Source organism: Tasmannia lanceolata, unplaced genomic scaffold (genome assembly GCF_043159265.1).
Source record: "Tasmannia lanceolata isolate RefF3 unplaced genomic scaffold, GAP_Taslan_0.1 ptg000018l, whole genome shotgun sequence".
Classification (NCBI taxonomy): Eukaryota; Viridiplantae; Streptophyta; class Magnoliopsida; order Canellales; family Winteraceae; genus Tasmannia; species Tasmannia lanceolata.
In genome coordinates, this window is record NW_027518695.1 from 61996310 (window position 1) to 62012749 (window position 16440).

The 16440-nt window shown below is 38.3% G+C and overlaps 1 long non-coding RNA gene and 1 pseudogene across 1 annotated transcript in view; one reads left to right on the top strand and one right to left on the bottom strand.

Annotated features, from left to right (window-relative positions):
- LOC143849576 (uncharacterized) overlaps positions 1–16440 on the top strand; it is a 79939-nt gene that overhangs the window by 39122 nt on the left and 24377 nt on the right. The gene's annotated exons all lie outside the window — the stretch shown is intronic.
- Positions 7260–16440, bottom strand: part of LOC143849402 (putative LRR receptor-like serine/threonine-protein kinase At1g14390) — a 30434-nt pseudogene continuing 21253 nt past the window's right edge.

A 16440-nucleotide genomic window follows, 5' to 3' on the forward strand; every position in this document is an offset into this window, starting at 1 on the left:
AGGATGTCCCAGATTGTGTTGGTTGTTCCTAGCAATCTCTTTAGACTATAACATTATCTTAGAGTGATAGCTGAGATATCTTCACTATATATATAGACATTTTACTAAGTAATTACTCAAAGTTTCTGAATTTCTGGATGAATGGTAGTTTAAAAACTATTGACCTATTAGGCGTGTCTCACAGTTCAAAAGACCATTTTGTCATCTTCTTCTCATATTATTTTTCCTATTTTTTCATCTCCTGCAATGTGTTTGTTGCACCACCGACTACCAATGAAACCCGGAAGTGGAAGAAGAGGAGGAAATAGTAATGTGTAGCCAATGGGTGCATATATCTAGTCCTAGACAATAAACAATTGACATTTAGTTTTTTTTTTTTTAAGTAGAAATTTTGAAAAAATAAAATTTGATACTTTCTTTCCATAGGGCTTTATAAACCTTGTAAAAATTTCTTTTGATAGAGCTCAATTTCCTCATATTAAAAGTTTCCAAGTACGAAGAAAATATCACTGTGTAATATAGGGCTTTATAAACATTGTTCTCGTCATGTTCCACAAATTGCCACATCCAATGTGGATGTTGTGTGTCAGATATATCGACTGATTATATATGGCACATCATACACACTAAAGAGAGATAATATATGGTGAAAACAAGGCCACATGTATGATCTATCATCACACTCAAAAGTAGCTTCATATCACATAATACATATATATAACAAACAATATGGAATACCTTGCTCAAAAAATTCTACTATATAGTTAATCCATATAACACAAACTCGTCAAGATATATATCATTTACCTTAGTCATTGGAATATAGAAAAGGGAGATGATAAATTCGCACACCCTATAGGATGATTCGCACCCATTTAAGGTGCATTTACGTCAAAAAGTGTCAAAAAGCATAAACAAGCATCAGCCTTTAACGCTTTTTTAGGTCAATTCACGTTAAAGGGTTTGAATAATCCTACAGGGGGTGCGAATTTATCATCACCCCATAGTAAATCCATAAAATATGCCAAAATGGTTGAGGGCAAACTGTTAACTATCTATAGCCATCAGAATATAGTATATCCACAACTGCACAAGATAACCTAGAGGTCTGTAGTTCAATCCCAGCTTACCTACCAAAAAAAGGAAAGTAATAAGCTTTGCTCTCTTGTGAAAACTTTCTAAAACTTACAGAAGACTTCAAGCTCTTGCTAGCAGACTTGGAATCCTTTAGGCCCTATTTAGATGACAAGAATTTTGAGGAAAAGTTTGGAAAGGAAAAATATTTCAAAGATTTCGTACTTGTTTTACACATGAAAAAGCTAATTGGAACCACCACTATTCAAATTTTTTTAAGAGGAACTTACAATTTATAATAATATCCTTCCAAATTAACCATAATCATATCATTTCCATCTAAATTGTGGAAAAACAAAAATTTTCCAAGAAAGTTTTTTCCATCTGAAATATTTTTCTTACAACTCAAACAAGGCCTTAAGGTAGACCTGAAAAGGAATCTTAATGACTAGCTTAATACATTCCAAAGGAGGACTTCAAGGCACCTAAAAAATACAACACTTGCTTAAGACTGGCATAAGTCTGCTAACTAATGTTGATTGTTGAAGGGTCAGAAATGCTACACTCTCTAACACCAGACAGTATTACTGAAAGGATATTCCAAATCAAACCATATGAAACGAAGAATCATGATCATGGAGAGCTCAAGATTAATATCGAACGAGCTGGAATTGGTGGAATTCTTCAACATGGCGAAAGAATGATTCTTGGTTTATTCTCCATTGAAGTCATGAAGAACAATTTTTTGGACTAGAGCTCTCATCCATTCTCATGGGAGTGAAAATGGTGCAAAAATGGGGAACCCCAAATCTATAAATTAGAGCCGATTAATTATTTGCAGTAGATGTAATTACGGGGAAAATCCAAGCCCCCATGGAAAATATCCCAATGATAACCCACATTCGAAAAATCCTCAAAACTTTCAGAGCCTGGTGCATAACTCACATGTCGACGGAAGCAAACTTGGCCGCAGACTTCCTCTCAAAATGAGGTTGCCCATGCAAGGGAGAAGATATCCCTCTTCTTCTCATCCCTCCAATGCTCAAGGAAATAATCCAGTCAGATAGGGAAAGAAAATTGTACTCTTGTTTGTAATTTGTTCTCTAGTTTCATCTGTTCTTCTTGTATTCTTTCCTTCTATTCAATGCACTGGTAGGGGTTCCGCCAAACCCACACTCATAAAAAAAATCTAGTTACAATTCATTGGGGCTATCCATACCTTATCCAGTATCGTTTTCTTAGTGTGGAGATCCACACCTAAGCCATACTTTCATTGTAGTTATCCACACTAGCATATATGATAGCCATCCTCACTAGCTTAGCTTTTCTCCCTGAATCCATCCGCACTTTATAAAATACTCAGTGTAGGTGTCCACACTATCGTAAATTTTTGATGTGATTATCCATACTAATAACATTTTAAGTATAACTATTCACTATAGTACATATTTTCAGTATGATTATTCACATTTATGGGGTTTTCTTTTTTAAATGTAGTTTTCTACAACTATAGTAAAAGTTTTACTGCCTATAAGGTCCTACTTGTGATTGAAAATGAGCATGGGCTTTAGGATTATACTAATAAACGGCGGAAATGAAGTAATTGATCGCAAGAAAGTAATGTAAAAATCAAATGGTAAAGAAGTGACTTATCGACTGAGTTGAGGCATGAATATGAATCTGCTATATTGCCCTCATAAACGACTAATCGATGGTACATATGGGATCTCCAATGTATGCCTCCAGGATACAACAACTCAACTCCAGGATTGTGGATTCACACAACCTGGACGCCTTGGGAAAATGATTATGTTTGCCATGATAAAAAAAAATAGAACAGAAAAGGGACCAAACTTTACAGGGGAAGAAGGGAGAGAACAAATATATTCTAAAATAACTTTTACGTATTCTCGATCGAATATTTTAAAAAGTTAAAGAGACGTGATTAATGAAAAGTTATGTTGAAAACTGTTTTGAAATGTTTTCATAACGATAGCTTATGCTAAACTAACCTGACCCGGCCCGGCCCGGCTTAGAAAACTCGCTACTCAAGCCCCGGAATGATATTCCAAATCAAAGTAATTGAAAACACGCTACCCAAGCCCCGAAAAACACGCTACCCTTGGAGATGATGTGCCCCCTTCTGCATTGGGTTGATCGGCGTTCGGCTCCCAAGATACAACAATCCATTGGGTCTCTTCCGGAATCGATCTATGGGGACGCGGGTAGAACTCACGCTTTAAAGCTAGCCGTTAAGGGGAGAGTGCCCATTCCCTTATAAAGTCCATCCACATCTATTACACTTCCGATTTGGGATCTTTGGTTTCACGTGGATCCCCCAACAATCTCCCCCTCCATGTGGAGACAACGTGGGAACTACGAGATCTTCCCCGAGAGATATTTTACCATTCTCGGAGGCATACCGGGGTTACTGAGATCTTCCCTGAGGGATTTTTCATCCTCAGAGGCACACCAGAGTTACCACGGCCTGGCATTGATACCACTAGTTGTTTGACATGGTATTGGATGCAAGGGTCCCGAGTTCAAACCTCCTTGATAACAAAAATCCATATACAATGGCCAAATCCAAAAGAGAGGACACATGTGCCACATGTAGGCCAACCCTAAAAGAGGGGCCACAAGTGAGGGGGTGTTAAAGTATAAAAGAATAAATAATGCCTTCTCCAGCCGCTTAAGCTTTTGAAGCAACTGGTTGTTTGACACGATCCCTCGAACTTGTCACCCGTGTTACGAAAGATGATAAAAGATGTAATAAAAAATAAGTCAATGGAGTTTCTGAAGAAGAAAACAGATAGCTTTTATAGAGATGAAGAGACCTCACCAGAAAGTGGTCCTTCTCCCATTTTGAGATTATCGAAACAAAGATTTTGTAGGGAAGAATAAACATGAAACATCTCCACCCCTCCTAAAAGCCCTCTTAACATTTCCACTTTCCCTCATTTATAGGTTTTAATGTCTCCCACCGTTTCAACCCATAAAAAGTACATAGTAAATAAAATCTTTTGATTTCTTTAAACATTGAGAAACATTAAAACCAAAATGTCACAGAAATCTAGCATGTAAACGAAGCAGAAGTGGGTCTTGATAAATGTCTTTTAAAAAGGAGAATAAATGGGAAATGATAAATGCACCCATTTTCATCCCTTGGGACACCTGGCTAGAGTGTATCTATGACTGCAAAGGGGCTGATGTACTTCACATTTAAGGAATGAAGTGACCTGATTGCCACGTACAATGCAGCCGGGTGTCCCAAGCGATGGAAAGGGGCGCATTTATCATTTCCCGAATAAAAGTGTCTTTCATTTTAGCATTTTCCATTTCCATTAAGGCCATGTTTGGATTGCAAGAAGTTTTTGGAAAAGTATGGAAGGGAAAAATATTTCAAAAAATTCCAAACTTTTTTACACAAACCAACCCTATTCAATTTTTACTTAGGGACCCTCAATTTCTAATAGTATCCCTCTAAATTAACCAAACAGGGTCATAGAATGCAACATTGCCTCATGTCGGATGGGGATGAAAATGGTGGATTGGAAATGACCTTTCGTGTCCTTATATGGGAAGTGATATATCCGCCCCCTTTTCTTCCTCGGGCACCCCTCTAGTGTATTTATGACTACTCTTTTCAACAGGGGTGGCCAGTGAAGAAAAAGGGGCTAGATATCATTTCCCTTCAAAAAGAGAATGTGGAATGCACAATTGCTAATTAGTGGGACCACCACCACGAATGTAAGGTGGGAAACTTGGTAGGTAGTGTGATTTAGATGGTCTTCTGAAGTGTATAACACGGCATAGATATGGATAATTGAAATGGAGATTAAGATACCTTTCATTGAAATTGTTGGTAATCTTTTGGAGTATATACGGGAAATGATACTTTTTCCATTCTTTTCTAATATTTTCACCCATTTTCGTTTATCTTTTCCTAAAAAGATGGCATTTCCAAACTTTGTTTGATTTTTAAAGGAAACAAAAGGAAGGAAAAAAAATGCAAGAAAACCGAGAGTAGAGTAATTGTATTGTCAATATGTTTCATTTGGGCACACCTCATTGTGTGACAATGGGGCATGCCCCACTAGGACATAGTGGGTGTCAACTTAGGTTGATCTAAATCGCCCATTTCATGTTGTGACAAATTGTAACAGTGGATGAACAAAGTGACTCTTTAGAACAAAGAATCATAATAGGAGAGAGAGAGAAGTAGGCAAGGCATAACGAAGCTTTCTCTTATAGATTCTTTTTCTCCACTTATGAAGGTGGCTACACAGAAATAAGTCCCATGAAAATTGTTGGGGTTGTTGGGGTTCCACGCAAAAGCAAAATAGTCCCACATTGGTTAAGTAAGATGGATGGTGATGGATTATAAGGGAATGGGCACCCTCCTTCTAACAGCTAGCTTTTAGCGGCGAGTTCTACCAGGTTAAATTCCCTACAGATGGTTTGCTTCCGAGGGCAGGAATGTCCCTCGGAGAAGATCTCGGAAACCCCGGTTTGCCTCCGAGGGCGGGAATGTCCCTCGGGGAAGATCTCGGAAACCCCGGTGTAGTATCTTGTGGTTCCCAAGTTGCCACCACGTGGAGGGGCGAGATTGTCCACCTTGCTTCCGCGTGGAGGGGGAGATTGTTGAGGTTCCACGCAAAAACAAAATAGTCCCACATCGGTTAAGTAAGATGGATGGGGATGGGTTATAAGGGAATGGGCACCCTTCTTCTAACAACTAGCTTTTAGGGGCGAGTTCTACCCGGTTAAATTCCCTACAAAAATAATGCATACGCCAAGAACAAGGTCTACACCCCGAATTCCGGACAAGTATGCCCTTACATATAGGAAAAGAGCAGAGTTAAAGGGGAGAAAGTTATCTTAAAATTGAGACCGCAAGCCTTCTTTTTTTTTGTTAATAGAAAATAAAAAGGATATGAAGGCACCACGTCAAATGAAAAGTACCCTTTCATTTTAAAACAATACTTTTTTTCACAACCTAAAGTGTCTTCTAGTTGGAAACATCATTTCACACAGAGGAATGTCTCTTTCAAATTTCTCATTGAAAAATCTCATTTTTCTATTTTACAAAATAAAATATTTTAAAAATATCCAACATTTCAAAGGCACACCAATCATGCATTATATCTTGATAATATGTGTTTATGTCTTTGACCCCTTGATCATGAGATGAATATCACAAGATATTGTGTTTTATTTTGGATTTAAAACCACTCTCTCCATCTCTTGTGTCTTGATTTGGCTAAAACCTTTGAGAGATTGGATTATGCTCAGCTTGTATTATATTGTGAGAGATTTCTTCTTCATTCTTCATCGTGCAATCAGCCCCTAAAATGAGGCAAAGCAAGATCTTTCTCTTCTTCATTCATTTTCATTGTAAAGGTGGAAGGGCACCAATATTAAACCCCTTGAAGCTTCAAGCTTGTATGGGCTCGCATACGGCCTACTATGGAGGATAGCAATAGTAGATTTCCTCAAGGAGCAAAACTTGAGAAGAGTGGAGTATGCCATGGTTTGAAGGCCGAACTACTATAAATTATTGGTGTACATTTCTCTTTCCCTTATCTTCTTTTCTTCTCTTAGTTATGCTTATCGTGTTTATATTTTCATTCTACTTGGCTAACCACTCAACTAAAGATTAATAAGCAAAAGGGTTAGGATTAAAGATCAAAGTTTAAAGAGCTTAAAATTTTAATAGCCAACCAATTCCCACCCCCCTGTTTCGTGGTTGCCCTACTTGGGATTCACATTGATTTAAGCATAAGGCTTTGGATAGATCTAAAGGCCACATCAAAACTAAGTTCTTCAAGGAGAGTATTCAACGTTCAGAAAATGTGCATCATCTGCACCTTCAATTTGATCATCATGGCAGAGGTAACGATCTATTTCCGCTTAAGGTTGATTAATTTTCTAACAAATATCATCAGTAGGCTAAATAAAAATGTATAATTTAAGAAAAAAGTATAAAATAAAAAATATCATTAAATTATCATGTTATTTTCACAATGAATTGTAAAAATGAAAATATCTTGATATTTCTTAAATCTCAAGATTATTTCGGGATTTTCTCGTTTTATAAGACATCTTATCCCCCCTGCTCATTTAACATTTCCTCCCTTCATTATCAATCACTGTCATAAAAAATAGAAAGAACCATAGGAGAATAGGATGGTTAGAAATAAACAAACAAGTACCATGATCCGAATTTTTGAAATACCACCAAGTGATAAAAATAAATACAAAATGAAGGATACATTAATCTCTATGAATGTGTAGCGAGGTTCTCGCTGTTCGCCCATCCATCTTGAACTTGAGCTGAATACTGCAAGTTCCAGAGAACATCTTCTATCGATGGACGCTGACCAATATCTTCAGATAGACAGTTTATGGTGATCTCAATTGCAGTTTTTAAGGACTCATAGGCAAAAGTACCTCTAATGGAAGGATCAGTTTCCCCCCTCAGTTTTTTCGGGCCTTCTGCTAGGCCTCTCTTAGCTGTGAACCACAAAAAAACATACATAAACTTTTTAAAAAATTACTAAAATTTCAACATACTATTATGAACTAAAAATCTATTCATGATTCAATCTTGATGTCTAATGGCGTGTCCCAACTCGCAATCATGGGTTCAAAATTTCCTAATACAAGGAATTCATTTCGTTAACATACTACCAAAACCTTCTTTCTCCAGTTACTAAAGGAGTTTTTTTTTTTTTTTTGAATAATCCAAACACTTGGATATTTTCTGAAGAGATTTCCATGTTTTTAAAAAACTAGAAATATGTTTTAGAAATAGCTGATTAATAGCTTAGAAATAGTTTAAAAAAAGCATTTCAATTTCTCTCTCTAAATGCATTAATAGTAAAATGGAAGAATGGGTTGTTTACCTTAAGTTTCAAGACATCCAATTCTGTGAGAGATGTGATGGGATTTCCTGTAATAATTTCTAGTAGAATAACTCCCAGCTGATAAACATCTTCTTTATCACCATGTCAAGTACTGCAGTTAAAGAAAGTAAAAACCAATTCGTACTGAATTCACCGTAACATGCTTGGTGGTCATCACTATATACACTCCCACATGTAAGAAATATAAACGCTTTTTGGGCTGACGATGATCAAACTACACCTAATTTTGATTTGGATTTTATATAAGACATGCTCTAGCTATTATATCAAAAAAGGTGGTTGCTTACCTGTTCAGATCGCCAAGTTCTGCTCCATTGAAAGGGCTTTCAGAACCGACCTACATTATTAAAGATGAAAATTAGCTGAAATTGAGACCTTTTGGTTCAAACAAAAAAAAAAGATCAATTAAATTAGGGGTGTATTAAGTAAATGTGGATACTTCATATTAACAAAAAATAAAAACTGAACTATTCACTCTAAGTGGAGCTGACCTTAGTGATCTTATTGATAAATGGTCTTGGAAGCTTATAATCACTAATTTTGGCTGTGAGATTTCATCCAACAAAATATTCTTTATAGGGCAAATGATGAAAAAAATGCAATGTTTATTGGAAATTCTGAAAAAAGGGTAGTAATTTGTAAATTATAAAAAAAAGGTGTGAGGTGAGAGAAAAAATGTATACAGACAAAATTACCCTTAGTTTAGGTTTTTACCTTTTATACTGTTTAAAAAAAGGGTGTGAGGTGAGACGAAAATCTCCCTCCCTCCCTCTCTCTCTTGTCCTCACCCCATTGAACAAATTCTCCATCCAGGAACCATCGCATTGCAGATATCCCCTAGTATATAACCTCTTTTGTAAAATAAAGTTTCAGGAAACTCACTCTCACCAATTAATGACTCCCTAGCTACAGCTGATGGAAAACAAACAAATTTCTTTACAAGAAAAAACATTATGCGGGAGAATTTCTTCCTTTCGACTCCCTATTTGCTTTCTCTTGCCATAGAAACAGCACCTCTGCAACATCTTTAAAATACAAGGTGACAGAATCCCTTTCTCTTGACTAGGTTTGTTCCCTTCTTTTATCTCATAATGTTCCAATCATTGAATGGATTGTGGCCGCATATGGGTATCTTATATTCCTTGTAACATTCAGATTGTATCTAGGTTACCTATTGGTGTTTTTGTGGAGTTTATTTGAGATTGTGACCACTTCTTCACTATTTTTGGGTTGTAATGTTTTGAAGTTGAATATGTATGCTTGGGAACTTGATTTCGGACAATAGAAGATCTAGTGTCAATCTTTTTTAGTCTTTTTTTTCTGCTTTGCAATGCTTTTATTTGCTATCAATATCAGTTTCTTGAACTTCAATGGACATGGACAATTACATGTTCTACTTTGATAAAGAAAAGAAATGTATGTTTTTAGCAGCATGCTCTGTTTTTCTGTGCTCTTGTTCTTTAAAACCTTGCCATATTATGCCATACATACATGACTGACTCATAGAGTGATGCAGATGAATTCATGCATGAATTTCATTCAAATAAACCCATAAAAATATCCATTAACCACATAATTCATGGTCTTGAAATTTTATTTTTCTAAAAAAATGCTACAAGCAGGTTGACATATGTCAGTCATAGCACTGTCAAAGCATCCCACAGATAAGGGAAGCAATGACTCCAGTAGATACAAATACAATCCAAGAAAAGCGCATAACCACAACCAACATAACTTTCCAAATGTGAAGGATATCATGCTGAAAATACAAACCAAACAATAAGAAAGCCAAATAATGCTAGCATATTAAGTGAACATTGATTAAGTTTAAGTTTTAAATATAAAAGGTACAACAATGCAAAAGGCATTCCAAGTTCCGACTGCTGGTTAGTTGTTAAATGTTATTATATGAGTAGCTTTCTTTAATTTCATCACACAGACCAATAAAAAGGACTAACATATTTGGAAGAACTTTTTCAATCTATACAACATTCTCATTCGTAACAGTTAAGATATAGAGCATAAATCTGTAGTACGAGTGGAAATCACCGTAAATTCATGTCAGATACCAATAAAAAAGAAACGAAACAGTTAGGAAGAACATTTTTTCAATCTATATAACACTCATTCCTAACAGATAAAGGTATAAAGCATAAATCAGTAATAAAAGCTGGAATCATCGTAAATTCATGTCAGTTAACCCTCATGCCACATCGTTCACTCAATTAAGGTGAGCATCTTAATTTGGTACACATTAATTTTACAGAAATAAATCCTGAGTACAAAACAAATGATACAGTACGAAGATGATAACTTACAAGCTAACCAAAAACTTTAGTTTGGTAATTGAAGGTGAGAATGTTCCTGAAAAACCATTTGATGCCAAACTCCTGCAAATATCAGTCACAAACTAAAAGTACTGCAAAAGATACACAGATTGAGACCACAGAAAAAAAAGGGCAAATGATGAAAAAAATGCAAAGTTTATTTGAAATTGTGAATAGAGGGTAGTAATTTGAAAATTAGAAAAAACGTGTAGTGAGGTGAGAGAAGATGGGATGTAGGACAAATATACCCCTCTTCCTCTTTTTTCCCTCCACTATTTCCCCTATCCCTATACGTTCTCACCTACCGTCTTCTCCCTCAACCCATCTGTAACGTGGAAAACTCCATGGGAGGGTTTTTTCTTCGTCAAGGCATTTGTAACGTGCAAAACTCCATGAGAGGGTTTTGAAGGTTGCCATTTACCTACCACCTTCTTCTTCCTCAAGGCTTGATGGAAGGTTTTTGAAGCTTGCCATTGCCATTGAAGTTTTGGAAAAAAACTCCATTGCCAACGTTTCCAAGCTCCATTGCCAATGTTTCCAAGCTCCAGTAGCATTTTAGTGTTGAAAAAGAAACTCCATTTGGAACGTGATAAAGGTCCATTGCCATTGTACTTTTCGAAAGAAGGCCATTGCCAACGTGATATAGCTCCAATGGCGCCATTGTAGTTTGGGAAAAAAATCCTCATTGCTTATTTGGGTGGTCAACATAGCTTCGGTTAGGTTTAACATCTTCTGTTAATGTTTTCATGTTTTTTGTGGTTAGGTTTTTTCACCCTATTTATGAGACTCTTTGTTTGGTTGGAATGTTTATCTTGACCTCTCTCTATCTCTCTCTATGCATACAATCATGTTTGGTTACAATGTAGAATGTAGTGGTTCCGGGGTATAAAATGTGGTTCGAAAGGGGTTCCGGAGTAGAAAAGCCCAATTGTTTTGTGTTGAAAAAAACAGAGATATTACCGAAGTTGTTGTAGGTTGTATAATTGTTGTCATTCTTTTCTTGGGTTTTAAAAGAAAGTCAGAACCACCATTTTCTCTGTTGGAAAAAGACCATTACTTGTTTCTACCCAATTTGGTTCGTACTGGTTCTGGGGTAGAAAATGTCGCTTCGTACTGGTTCCGGCGTATAAAATGTGGTTCCCAAGTGGTTCCGAGGTATAAAATTTGGTTTCGTACTAGGTTCAAGGGTAAAAAATGTGGTTCCCTAGTGGTTCTGGGGTATGAAATGTGGTTCCCTAGTGGTTCCAGCATATAAAATGTGGTCCCGAAGTGGTTCCAGGGTTGAAAATGTGGTTCCCTAGTGGTTTGAGGGTATAAAATGTCGTTCCCTAGTGGTTACGAGGTATAAAATGTGGTTCCGTAATGGTTCTAGAGTATAACATGTGGTTCCCTAGTGGTTCCGGGGTATAAAATGTGGTTACCTAATGGTTCCGGGGTATAAAATGTGGTTACCTAGTGGTTCAGAGGTGTAAAATGTGGTTCCGTAGTGCTTCAGGGGTATAAAATATGGTTTCGTAGTGTTTCCGGGGTATGAAATGTGGTTCCGTACTGGTTCCGGTGAATAAAATGTGGTTCCCAAGTGGTTCCGGAGTATAAAATGTTGTTCTATACTAGGTTCAGAGGTATAAAATGTGGTTCCGTGGTGGTTCTAGGGTATGAAATGTGGTTCCCTACTGGGTCTGGCGTATAAAATGTGGTTCCCAAGTTGATCTCGGGAATAAAATGTGGTTCCGAGGCATAAAATGTGGTTCCGTAGTGGTTGTGGGGTATAAAATGTGGTTCCGTAGAGGTTACGTGGTATAAAATGTGGTTCCATAGTGGTTGTGGGGTATAAAATGTGGTAACGTACTGGTTCCGGGGTAAAAAATTTGGTTCCCTAGTGGTTCCGGGGTAGAAAATGTGGTTCCGTAGTGGTTCCGAGGTATAAAATGTGGTTCCGTAGTGGTTCCGGGTAGAAAATGTGGTTCCGTAGTGGTTCCGAGGTGTAAAATGTGATTCCGTAGAGGTTACGTGGTATAAAATGTGGTTCCGTAGAGGTTACGTGGTATAAAATGTGGTTCCGTAGTGGTTCCGGGGTATAAAATGTGGTTCTCTAGTGCTTCCGGGGTAGGAAATGTGGTTCCGAGGTATAAAATGTGGTTCCATAGTGGTTACGTGGTATAAAATGTGGTTCCATAGTGGTTGTGGGGTATAAAATGTGGTTCCGTAGTGGTTCCGGAGTATAAAATGTGGTTCCTTAGTGCTTTCGGGGTAGGAAATGTGGTTCCGTAGTGGTTATGAGGTATAAAATGTGGTTCCGTAGTGGTTATGTGGTATAAAATGTGGTTCCGTAGTGGTTCCGGGGTATAAAATGTGGTTCCGTAGTGGTTCCGAGGTATAAAATGTGGTTCCGTAGAGGTTACGTGGTATAAAATGTGGTTCCATAGTGGTTGTGGGGTATAAAATGTGGTTCCATAGTAGTTCCGGGGTAGAAAATATGGTTCCGTAGTGGTTCCGAGGTATAAAATGTGGTTCCGTAGAGGTTACGTGGTATAAAATGTGGTTCCATAGTGGTTGTGGGGTATAAAATGTGGTTCCGTAGTGGTTCCGGGGTAAAAAAGTGGTTCTGTAGTGGTTCCGAGGTATAAAATGTGGTTCCGTAGAGGTTACGTGGTATAAAATGTGGTTCCATAGTGGTTGTGGGGTATAAAATGTGGTTCCGGGGTATAAAATGTGGTTCCCTAGTGGTTCCGGGGTAGAAAATGTGGTTCCGTAGTGGTTCTGAGGTATAAATTGTGGTTCCATAGTTGTTGTGGGATATAAAATGTGGTTCCATAGTGGTTGTGGGGTATAAAATCAGGTTCCGTAGTGGTTCCGGGGTATAAAATGTGGTTCCGTAGTGGTTACGGGGTATAAAATATGGTTCCTTAGTGCTTCCGGGGTAGGAAATGTGGTTCCGTAGTGGTTCCGAGGTATAAAATGTGGTTCCGTAGTGGTTACGTGGTATAAAATGTGGTTCCATTGTGGTTGTGGGGTATAAAATGTGGTTCCGTAGTGGTTCCGGGGTATAAAATGTGGTTCCCTAGTGCTTCCGGGGTAGGAAATGTGGTTCCGTAGTGGTTCTGAGGTATAAAATGTGGTTCCGTAGTGGTTATGTGGTATAAAATGTGGTTCCGTAGTGGTTCCGGGGTATAAATTGTGGTTCCGTAGTGGTTCCGGGGTATAAAATGTGATTCCGGGGTAGAAAATGTGGTTCCGTAGTGGTTCCGAGGTATAAAATGTGGTTCCGTAGAGGTTACGTGGTATAAAATGTGGTTCCATAGTGGTTGTGGGGTATATAATGTGGTTCCGTAGTGGTTCCGGGGTAGAAAATGTGGTTCCGTAGTGGTTCCGAGGTATAAAATGTGGTTCCGTAGAGGTTACGTGGTATAAAATGTGGTTCATTAGTGGTTGTGGGGTATAAAATGTGGTTTTGTAGTGGTTCCGGGGTAGAAAATGTGGTTCTGTAGTTGTTCCGAGGTATAAAATGTGGTTCTGTAGAGGTTACGTGGTATAAAATGTGGTTCCATAGTGGTTGTGGGGTATAAAATGTGGTTCCGTAGAGGTTACGTGGTATAAAATGTGGTTCCATAGTGGTTGTGGGGTATAAAATGTGGTTCCGTAGTGGTTCCGGGGTAGAAAATGTGGTTCCGTAGTGGTTCCACGGTATAAAATGTGGTTCCATAGAGGTTACGTGGTATAAAATGTGGTTCCATAGTGGTTCTGGGGTAGAAAATGTGGTTCCGTAGTGGTTCCGGGGTAGAAAATGTGGTTCTATAGTGGTTCCGAGGTATAAAATATGGTTCCGTAGAGGTTACGTGGTATAAAATGTGGTTCCATAGTGGTTGTGGGGTATAAAATGTGGTTCCGTAGTGGTTCCGGGGTAGAAAATGTGGTTCCGTAGTGGTTCCGAGGTATAAAATGTGGTTCCGTAGTGGTTATGTGGTATAAAATGTGGTTCCGTAGTGGTTCCGAGGTATAAAATGTGGTTCCGTAGTGGGTCCGGGGTATAAAATGTGGTTCCGTAGTGGTTCCGGGGTAGAAAATGTGTTTCCGTAGTGGTTCCGAGGTATAAAATGTGGTTCCGTAGAGGTTACGTGGTATAAAATGTGGTTCCGTAGAGGTTACGTGGTATAAAATGTGGTTCCGTAGTGGTTCCGGGGTAGAAAATGTGGTTCCGTAGTGGTTCCGAGGTATAAAATGTGGTTCCGTAGAGGTTACGTGGTATAAAATGTGGTTCGATAGTGGTTGTGGGGTATAAAATGTGGTTCCGTAGTGGTTCCGGGGTAGAAAATGTGGTTCCGTAGTGGTTCCGAGGTATAAAATGTGGTTCCGTAGAGGTTACGTGGTATAAAATGTGGTTCCATAGTGGTTGTGGGGTATAAAATGTGGTTCCGGGGTAGAAAATGTGGTTCTGTAGTGGTTCCGAGGTATAAAATGTGGTTCCGTAGTGGTTACGTGGTATAAAATGTGGTTCCATAGTGGTTGTGGGGTATAAAATGTGGTTCCGTAGTGGTTCTGGGGTATAAAATGTGGTTCCGTAGTGGTTCCGAGTTATAAAATGTGGTTCCGTAGTGGTTCTGGGGTATAAAATGTGGTTCCGTAGTGGTTCCGAGTTATAAAATGTGGTTCCGTAGTGGTTCCAAGGTATAAAATGTGGTTCCGTAGTGCTTACGTGGTATAAAATGTGGTTCCCTAGAGGTTCCGGGGTAGAAAATGTGGTTCCGTAGTGGTTGTGGGGTATAATATGTGGTTCCGTAGTGGTTTGGAGGTATAGAATGTGAATCCGTAATGGTTCCCGAGGTATAAAATGTTGTTCCGAGGTATAAAATGTGGATCCGCTGTGGTTCGAAGGAATAAAAGTGTGCTTCGAAGAGTGTAACTTATTGTTCCAATTGTGGTTGTATCATTGTAAATGGTTGTTCATATATTACTTTGTATTCTAATTTTATGAGGGTTTAATATTGGTTCTTATCCTAATAAGGTTTGCGAAAATGGTAGAAAGAATGGCTTCTTTTATGTTACACATTGATGGGTACTTGAAAGATAAAGTATCATTTGAGTATATTGGCGGGACGAAGATGTCTTTAATTGTGAATCGGAATATAAAATTTGCAGAATTTGAGTCTCTAGTTCACCAAAAAATCCATACCACAGCAACCGGTATCTCACAATCTATACAATGTCGATATGTCGTGGATCCATATCAAATCGTGTTGTACGACATTCGAAATGACGATGACCTAGCTATGGTGATGATGCTTTTTGAGAATAGCCTCTTCAATTGTATGAGCATGTACATAACCAAAGAGTACAGAGTAGGAGGAATTAGTTCTGCACCGATCCCCATCCGGAGGTAAAATATTCAGTAAGGTGGAAATTTTCATTCTTTGAACTCTCATTCCATTACACTATTAGGTGATGTGAAATTTGTCATTGCTCAGGAATATGAGGGATCGAATTCAACATTATGAAGATCCTATTTTATATGGAAATATTTGTGAACCTTCTTCTCGTCCTCTTGAACCGCCATTGAACCTCATAAATAAATCCATCCGTGCAGCGTCAGCAACACCTAATTGAAATGACGTTGGTGCTCCGAAGAACATACAAATATTGGGCAGAAACCGAGAAGATACCAATATTCCTCGGAATCCGAAAAGATATTCAGTGGACTTGAACGAAGACTATGAGGACCCTATTTTTAATATGACAGAGGAAAATACATGGAAACATATGAGCACTGCCATGTAATCTTGTAATTACTAATTACATTTACTTCACCAGTTCTATGTTTCTCTCATACAATATTCATTCTAACGTACTCCCTACTGTGCAGGCACGATGCAGAGTTCAGCAGGGATTTCCATAGTGATATGCATCTTAGTGATGGCATTGAATGCGAGGATGGTAACAGTATAAAGGGTGATGATTCATTTGGTGATGATGACTTCGTTGAGGACAGTGTGCGCGAAGGTGACTTTGGTAAGGAAGATAAGTGCGAAGCTGTACGCCCCCTCGTTGTCTACAGAACGTTGTGGGCGACCCGTTGTGTAATACATATAGAAGGGAGCGGTTGGAAGTAGATGAGA